Below are 10,531 nucleotides of genomic sequence, written 5' to 3'. Positions count from 1 at the left end.
TCTATTTGGAAATTTCCAAACCTTGTTAGGGCTTTGTGTTATTTTAATTAATTTTTAATTCAACTATAAAATATTCCGTTGCCTGATGATCATTCAGTTTTTATCACGACCGGTTCCTTCGTTTGGTGGCACTGGCCACGCCCCCGACCGCCATATTCAAATTTCGAATATTTTTTCCGTTTTCCTTACCGGCCGGCATTATAACCAGTTTTGTACGTTTTGGTTCATCAAACCGAGCGTGCGCACCGATTTGAGACACTTATCGTCACAACTCCATTCCCCGCCATATCGCGAGGGATTCTGTTTACGCAAAAACAATTTATAAAGGACAGACCAAACAAAGACATAGGTCGTGCAGGTCACGCCGGGCGTTGCACGGCTGTAAAAAATAACGCAAAATCATCGCCGATGCAAAAACATGTAACCATGAGTCATATTTTATACCTTTACGAAACGACTAATAAAGGAAATTTGTTGCTCGCTACAGGCGCTACTAACAAGTCGGTCGCTCGGAATACAATGATTAGCTGTCATTTGTCACTTTTCGTGTCCCGTGTGACGACCGAGCATTGAATGTGACACAGAGGCTATTAACGTCGACGGAAAACTAAATAAATTGTGTAGTTTGCACCTTCATGTAACGACGACTTTTAGTGATGAGACATTGCTTTTTGTATTGACCTCAAACAAGATAACGAAACAGTTTTATATTGGCGCGAATTTAAATATAGTCAGACGTAACGTGTTTTGAACGAGTCAATGTAAAATTGTTTTTAGCCTGAATAGGAATGTTGCGTCGTTAGCTATGCAAATAATGCGATGCTCAGTACAATAGGCGTCAGCAAAAACTGTTGCAGGCAAAAAGTTGAGCCGTCAAATATTGACTAGGATACACATTCACGAGTTGACCGTGGCAAGGTCGCGGGGATTTTGAACTTGAAACAAAAAATATTCCACATTTGAATATTGCATTTAGCTCGACTGATTGATGGGATTTCTTTTCACGGCACGCGATTGATTCTTTTTGTTTATTTTTTCGGATGTTGCCATTCACACTGCATCCTCGGTCAGGAACTCCTTAAATTATACACAATTGTTTTTATTCCAACCTTTTTTGTTGTATGCTTGGGTAAATTTAGTAATTGTAAGTTATTTTTATTTTTTCACGAAGCGCATGTATTATCTGGTCAAAAGCCAGATGTTTTGAACGGTTGAGAAAAACAAACAATTTTAAATTGAGTTTACGAAGGTATAGAAAGAAATTCCAGTTTATACAACGCCCCCGATATCCGTTATGCATATCGGCCTTATACGGGCCCTAGAAGAGTGTCGGCCGTCTCATTGTCTTTCTGTCCATCATGAGTGAGTCACGCCATTGTTGGGTTACACAATAGATGTCTTTGTGCATTGTGCCCCGGGAGACCCTGATGTTACGTATTTTGTAATAATTAGTCGGCTTCTATTTGACTCACAAATGATAATTACTCATGCGCCTACTTTCTATATTTTAAAGATATCGTTCTGTTCTCAATTTTTTGTATCGATCGACCACGAAATAAGTTTTGTGTGCGCGTAACGCAATATCGCACGGCACGCGTTTAGGGGGTCACCCTAACGTATTGAAGGGCAAAAAATGCCGAAAGGGGGTCCGTCCAGTATAATAGATATGCGAAAACTCAATCGCGCTCTCATCCAACAATAAAACCCAATGAGTTAAGTTCGAACCGGTCAAACGATTATGGCCTTTATGCTTGCGAAATACGAAACACTTTTTTGCGAATTTGATTACTTGGAATTTATCCCCTTTCGAGTAGGCAGCTTGTAGGCGGGAAAAGTAGTCGTTCGTTCAGATATGTCAAAACAAATTAGCGGTATACTTGTGTATGTACGAACTATTTCATCCCTCTCATATCTCGTAGGTGCGAATGGGACGAAATATATGAATATTGAATGTAATTTATCACCAGTTTTCCCCTTTTGGCGTTTATCGATGTGTGGGTTATGAATAAGGAGTTTTAAGTTGTTTTATTTTTGTTCTGTAAATTGCGTTGTCTGCTAGATTACACGTGTTAAATGTAAAAAGGTCTTGAAACTATACTTACTTTTGGTACTGAAGTTTGCACTACATTTCACTGTGAATGTAAATGAAGCTTATTGTAAACACTTAGATATTCTTAATACCCTTTGCTTCAGGAGATTCTATTGGGACCGGCCTAAAGCCTGACTTTACCGCACCAAACCACTGATTCTTGTAAAAAGACAACCCAATTAACCTTAAATTCCCCTCATTACACCAAACGAGCTATTACCACGTAATCACACTGTATCGCAACTTAACACGAACAAGCTTCTCGTAATTTTACAAATCACGTCCGAAAAAAGCCTTAAAAGAATATTATTCGGTCGAGCACATTTGTTATAATTCCCACAAGAACTGTTACATAAATTACTCGAAATCTTCAACTTAATGAAACTTCCACCACAAATCATCGCGTCACGCACCCCTAAAAACTCGACTAACGCATTTACTAAATCGAATAATTTAACGAATAATCGAATAAAACACGTTATAATCGTTATCGGGCGCAATTACAAAAATAAACGTTTGAAATTTAGAATACTTGATAATTGCGTTAGATACGATGCTTTGATGTTAAAATCGAATTGAATTTACGTGGATATTAATTTGGTTCTTTAAATTTGAAAGATTCAAAATTTAAAAACAAAAAAGATATAAATAAGTACGAATTCAATTGAAAAACATTTTAAATTATCAAATTTTATCACAAAAATGAGCTACGATTGCGTTCGAAACTCAAAAAACCGAACTGGCCACACAATTTGAATAAAGAGCATTCAAAAAAGTTATCGAAATTGCTCACTAGTAATTCAAATAACGAATGATGAGTAGAGTGGGTGGTGACGTTCAGTGATGGGGTTTAAAATTACCCCCGAGGGGTGTTCCCCCTATGTGATGTGTGTTTATGTGTGGAGGAGGGTATGATAATAGCGTATTTCCTGCCTGCCCCAAAGCTCTCGTAATGTGAAATTTTGCATTACACGCACTTTAAACGAATTTTTTCGGTAGTTGGTCATGACGGAACATAAATATAAAACTTTTCTGAAAATAAAAAAACGAGATTGAATCAATGTTTTTTGTTGTTAAAACCTTTACAAATCAGCGTTTAGTTTACAGCATTATAAAGATTAACAGTTTAGCAGTACATTGTATAAAAATATCATTTCTGTTACATTTTTACGTTTTTATTGGCCGCCATAAAAGTAACATATAACTTACAAAATGGCCGTTAAAATGTAACCATTAAACGCCTCCCTGAAATAGTCCGAAACGAGTGTTTGCATTTTAGCGGCCCGGTATGCGTTCACGACAGTTTAACACATGGCGTGCTGTTATGGTGATAACTGTGTTTATTTTACCTTTAATTTACGTATATTTAAGAATATTTTTATAGTGAAATGTTAATGGTATTTTTTACTTATTTATCATGGTATAAAGGTTTTCTTAAAGTATTTTTTATAAATGTAGTCGATGAATATTTAGTAAAAGGAAAAACCGTTTTTTAAAACAATTTTCATTCGGTAGGCCACAGAAATTTTACTAGAGCATCTTATTTATTAAAAAGAAAAAATACTGAATCGAATCGATATAATAAGGTGGGTTTTTGTTCACTGTTTTGCTTAAGAATGCCATAAATAGGCCAAGTCCACTTGTCATTAAAGATGTTTTATTAGAACCGAAAAAAGAGAAAACCTTTGTTTACAACTTCCAAATTTGAAAAAAGTGCAAATAACACAAAGTCCTTTTTTAATGGCCGATAAAATTTAAATATGGAACGCGGGGGAAATGTCTCTGCCATAAACGCACGCATGCATGCATTGAGTTTTGGCAAGAGACTACTTTTTACTAAACCGTTTCCGAGCACAATAAGGTTCCGTTCATGGCAATAAACCTTATTCGGACAATTATTTTCATAGTCACAACTATCTATTCATTACGTCTCGTTTCTTTACACGTTTTGAATTATTTATTTGCGTTAATATCAATTCAGATGCGACAAAGGCCTGTTAGTTGGTGCGGTTGTGTTGGCAGCGCCGTCGTTGCGTCGCGCCCAGGTTGGCTAGAGCCATTCACATTGTCTGCTATCACGCGTATTTATTGGACATTCGCAGCGCTGCGTCGGAGAAGATACGGAGTTAAACGGCCGAGTGACACGCGAGCCGTAAGTACTTTGTATCAAGTTTCGCCGGATTCCGTTTGCTACTTGAGTTATACGGTGTTGTCGTGTGTAGGGGCACTTATGTGCGTCGCGTGGACTTGCAATTGAGCTGTTCATACATATTTAGTCGGCATTAATTTCGTCGAATCGGATTAAATGGTGATAAAACGTAACTTTCACGTACATTTTTCGTAAACATTTACGTGGCGCGTGTGTTTTTGTTTACTCCTGGATTGTGCCGTATCGGTGAGCTTTTGTTTTTTTTTGTAATTCTTTACGTAATTTATTTTCTTGTTATTTTTTCGATGATAAGATTTTTTGGCTTTTGTTACATTCAGTTTCATTAATGGTAACGATAATGTAATCTACAACATTAAATTAACCGTTGGTATTTTTCATTTAACAGTTTTACTGCCAAACAGAGTAAAATAAATGTAAAATTACAAAATACTTTTAAAATAAATACGTATAGATAAGAAGCGTATCTTGAAGTCTGTACATAAATAGACATACAATCTCATTCTTATCAGAGATATATTATTTTATGGCCTGATAATAATTCTGAATGTAGTCTTATGTAACATTGAATATTGTGACGTAACTTCATTCATTTAAAGTATTTTTTTCATTAATGTAAATATATACAATAAACAAAATTAAACACACTTGTAGAAATTATAGACAAAAAAAATTCTTTATTTGAATATCTTCGAAAATAAATCGAAATTCAAAATGCACAATATTTTTTTTTTCAAATTTAGAACAAAGTCAACGCAACATCCGCCAGTACATAAGCAGTACATAAAGCCCTCTCCACACAATCCGTGATAACATTACGAACACACATTAAGGTGTTTCAGACAGCTCCCAAATCCCTCTCATTTTAAGGATTTGTGTTGAAATTAGTTCGCAAATCTCATGGCTTATCCACCCCTACAAATGTAGATGAGACAGATAAATAGATGTGGTGAAACTTTATTGTGTATTTTTCTTAGAGAAAATCCGTTTTTTTATGGACTTTACTATACAAAAAAAAACGAAATTCAAAGTTGGAGTACGAACTACAGATATTTTTATAGATCTCATATACAGGTTGTTTCTATATTTCTAGTTTCTTGTTATTTTAATGGATGTGTTATATAGGAATGTTAAATGGGATAGTTGTCTGTTATGAGGTCCAAGCTCGGCAATCTAACTCCATAAACATTTCCGCTGCAATTGCATCTAGAGTTTAATGTCTCTGATTCTGTAGTGTAATTATACCCGTCTGTGAGATTTTCATACCGAGAAAAAAATAGCAGTCGGTAGTTCGTTGAATATAAATAGTTAGTTCTTTGAAGTAGTTAGAGTTGGTAATCATTTGTGAAAAAAATATAAATAGAAGGTATCGTAAAAATCATTATTTTTGTACTAAAATTTTGTGTCTTTAACGTATTTTGCAAAGAATTAAACGTATGGAAAATCACCAAAAAAAAAATGTAAGTAAATATGAGAATTTATATAAAAAAAAAATCAATCGAAAAAAAAACGTAAGTAGTTTCTTCTATGTACTAAAAAAACCTATATATTTTCAACTATTAACGTTTTCTTTATTTTCTCAAGCACTCGAAACGACTTCATTTTGTTTAATCCATACTAACTAGCACATTAGTCTGTCTGTATGCTAATTGTTAGTAATATAAACATTATTGTTCACTAAATACTGTTTACATACTCCGAAATAGAACTATTAATACATGCATTTTAGCCTGGTTTCAAATATTCATTAATGCTAATGTTTGTAATGTTATATTTAAAGTTTTGTGTAACTAAATTCGTATTAAAGGAATTAAAAAAATTAAATCCCGATTCTACCAAAAATAGGCATAGAATTTTAGTAGCAAACATTCTACAAAAATATCTTTCCACAAAAAAATCGAATACCTAATAAAAAACGAAAAAAAAAAACAAGAATAATACATTCAACATGTGTCCAAACAAAACACATAATTCAGAACCCATCATAACTTAATAATCATAATAAATAAGACAATAGTTTTATCATTATACCATCAGACCAGTATTAAACTACCTTCAAACCTTACAAAAACATCCCAGGATAAAGGTCAAGTTATGTTGGATAACCACCCTTTGTTCGCCTAATTACAAACTGGGGTGCGGACAGTTTGCGTCATGGCTCATTAAAAATGAACTTTAAATGTGTGTCTGGTTGTACGTAGATGTGTGCCTTAACCTTAATGTTAGGCTAGATGTGTAGTACTAGGTTAGTTCAATGAACATCTAGTATCAAAAGTCGGTTAGCACAATCTGAGGGTTTACCATGTCTAAAAGTAAGTCATATTTTCGTAAATCGTGTCGTTTTCTCTGTTATTACTGTTTTCTTAATTATTTATACGCATTGGCACCCTTTGAAAAGTAGCCTAAACTTAATAGTCAAAGTATTTATATTAAATTTCTGATATATTTTAATATTATTTCCGACTAGTTGGTCTTCCTATTCTCAGTTTCTAAGTTAATAATAATATTCAAACAGTTCGACAATACCAGCTGAATTACACATCAAATTATCCTTCATTCAAATCCGCGCAATTTTTTCTATAACCTTAAGATATGCAAATTCAAAATCTTCGCTAATTCAAATGCAAATTCCTACCCCAGTCTAAAACTAGTAGCACAGCTTCCCACAAGATTTCCTGGTTAAAAAAGTGACCTTCAAAAAAGATGAACTTCTTATGCTAATGTCCAAGTTCCCACGGACAATTTGCATACCCAAAGGGTTGATCCCGAAATCCCAAAGAATTTCGAGTTAATTATGCTAATCTATAAATACCCTGAATATTGTAAGTTTTTGACAGCTGCTGTTTTTTATTCAAATGCAAATTTGACAGATCAGGTGAGTGTAGAATTTGGTATTATTTAAGATGTTTTTAATGGGGTTTGGGGTATAATAATAATTGTATAGAAGTCTTCTCGTAAGGAGATGGCAATAGACTTGATCAGTCGGTGTATAGACTGCGTTCTGATATGTTTTGATAGCAACATTTATTATTTATTTATGTTTTAACATATGTAGTTGCCATCAGTATAAAAATATGTTTTGTAACTAACTATTTATAACTTTGAATTTAAAAAAAAAAAACTATCTAGATTTTGAAGAAAGAACACTACTAGAACATCTACAGAAGAATCAACATACAGAAGAATCCTCATGAACAAACAAAGAAGATAGTTTATTCTCCAGACTGGTGATTGCCACTAGCGAGGTATAGAGTTCCTACGTAATATACCACTGTAGGAACTTCATACCGTGCTCTTGGGTTCGCCAAGCTTCTTCGTTCTTCTCCAAACTTCTTCAAACTTCTCCGTTCTTCGAGATACATCTGCATTGTTCAACATCTGGAACTGAAAATAGAAGAAATGTTGAATCAAGATCGGTCATTTTTTTTTTGTACGACTTTTTTGTATTTATTTGTACATATAATATGTTATGGTATGTATTTACTTTTTGTGTATCTTATTTTATGTTATACATAAAATACTTTTTAATATAAGTTTATGTGATACGCCATGTAACGCCATCTGTGATACAAAAATGAAAATAACAGACAAAAAAGAATGTAGACACGTTTAATATTATTGGTTTACTCTGTTATATGCCTGTTTCAATTACTGACCGCTAAAGTAGTCAGATTTGTATGTGTATATGTTTTACTCTACGAACTACCAGCTGAAACCGGTAAAAGTGACCACATCATTGCTTTGAATAGGAAGTGCAGGAGGATTCTATAGTCACTTAACTAAGCAAAAAGGATTTAAGCGAAAAGGCTGAAAAATATACGTAATGTGTGGTTTCTTAGGTTTACGCGAATGTTAGACATTGAAATGAAACTACTTTTACGGATTTTATCGCGGTTTAATATTAGATTTGTTGATGTGTTTGTGTTTCCTCGCCAAACAGTCTCATGTTTGTTTTAAGTCATCAGATTTTCAGAACGTGGCAAAATAAAAAAAGTCCAAAAGATAGACGACTCAGACTATTAGCCACGGACAAAGCATTCGGCTGATAGGTTACAATTGAAAATATATAAGTAACGCAAGTTATTACTGCGATGTAGGACACAAAATGAATGTGTGTAATCTAAGCAAGCAAGAATGCAAAAACGCGAAACTGCTTAAGAAAAGATTGGCTGAAGTAAAAATCAAGAAATTAAATACCTTAATTAGTGTCAAAGTGTAGCCGCCGCTTAACGTCATAAGGGCATCGCATGATCCAAAGATAAATTCACAATTGATTGCCCCACACGTACTCCAAAAGTTTCCTAACATAAACAATATTTTGTTTACGAAACTGTAATTAAATGTCAAAATATCAGTTATTTTCCTTTATAGATTTCATTAATCATAGTGCATTGTTAATTAATGTTATTATCATTAACTATACTCGTTATGTTAGATTTGATACCGATACGGTTGGTATGTTATTATATTAATGTTCTTAATAATAGTCTTGGTTGTGATTTGCAAATGTTGAAGGAAAATGGATTCTTGCCGTGGAAATCAACAACTGTCATGGCTGCCGTTTGGTTGCAGTTTAATGTAAGATGATACTTGAGGCTATTTGGATTTCATGATTTTTCTTTGTATGTTAGTTATATTTTTGATGATACTGGAAAAGATCTAGTTGGTATTGAAATCGTATCAGTCAAAACAATACTGGAAGACTCTGAATAAGAAATAATTACACAAAACACCTTCCCATAACACTCAAGGTTAGGAGAAGAAATGGACTGACTGAGCAGATTATTACGAACATTCATTTATAAAACATAGATTTTATTCATAAGATATCCCAAAAATGTTTTTGTTTATACGCCTCGCGCAGTAAGTAAACTTCTTTGTGTCGCGCTGGTATCACAAATATTTAAACCATATGCACAAGAAACACAGACTCAGAACAAGCGTTTCATGATGACATACCTCTTCTCCATCGAACTCTCGCTCAGGGGATTTTGGGATGACCAAAACATTCGACTGTTTGTACAATTGCCGTCGCAGAAGCAAGACTTGAGCCTGAATGCGAGAACGCCAATGCATTATCAAGAGTAGAAAAAAAACGAATCCCGCTGACACGAGAAATCTTTGGTGGTATAAAATGTAAAAATTAAGAGTCTTATGATAGTTCTTATAAAGCATTTCCACATGAAAATTTTCGTTTTTTATTTTCTTCTGTCCTCGACTTAGTAATGAAGTAGAGTCCAATAGAGTATTATTAAATGTAAGAGAAGCGATCTAGTGTTGTCGGTACTTTTACTTTTCCAGAGAACTAAACCGATATCAATTTAATTGTCGGGAGTAAGTCTACAGTCTACCTTCTCCTACCTGCTTCGAAGGGACCCTTTGAACTCGAATCTATGACCTCACCTTATTAAAACATAGCGTGCATACCTCACTTCATTGTAAATAGTCATCACGTCAAAAAGTCATTACACAACATCGAATACCAATCAAGATCAATAAATTAAATACTTTCTCTCGAAATCAGCTTCATTACCTAATTTCTCTTACTCATAATTTATTGATGAGCTTGTAATAGTTTCATATAATTTATTTAACGACACATTTACAATTTGAATACCAAGTTTTACCGTCGAGGCCAAGATTTTTATGACACAAAGATGGATGCAGTTATGAAGTTATTCAAAGATGAAATTTTATATTAGATGTTTATTGATGCTGAGAGTCAGTAGGAATTTCATTCAATTAATTTTATGTCAAAGGGGTGAATAGGACCGGCGGGGTTAATAGAAACAAACTTCGTAATGAATTTAAAACGTTATTCAGAATATACATCTATACTCTGCACGAGCCATTTTGATCTGTTTGACAGGTGTCGCACAACGTAAAACGTAGAAGAAAAAATACGAGAAAATTTTCTGCAGTGTACCTCGATACGCTGAGTTTTAAGCATTAGTAACCTGTACTTATTATGAAGCCCGTTAAAAATGAGTGTACTAAATGTATGTAGACTTATTTTTATATATCGGAAACCCAAAAACGTTCTCGAAAATAATATTTTTTGAGCAATATCTGATACAACCGAATTCAAAATAAAAAGGTAGGGTTTTTATGGGACAAAATGAGGTATTCCACGTTGAATGATAAAACAAAATCGTTTCACCCAGTCTGAAGTTCTGAAATAACAAAAAAAAAACCGATGAATTGAGAACCTCCTCCATTTTAAAGTCGGTTGAAAATTGTGAAGATTATAAAGTTTTACGATTACTCCTAATACA

This window comes from Trichoplusia ni, chromosome 10, assembly GCF_003590095.1.
Source record: "Trichoplusia ni isolate ovarian cell line Hi5 chromosome 10, tn1, whole genome shotgun sequence".
NCBI lineage: Eukaryota > Metazoa > Arthropoda > Insecta > Lepidoptera > Noctuidae > Trichoplusia > Trichoplusia ni.
Note: the sequence above shows the minus strand (reverse complement) of the source record.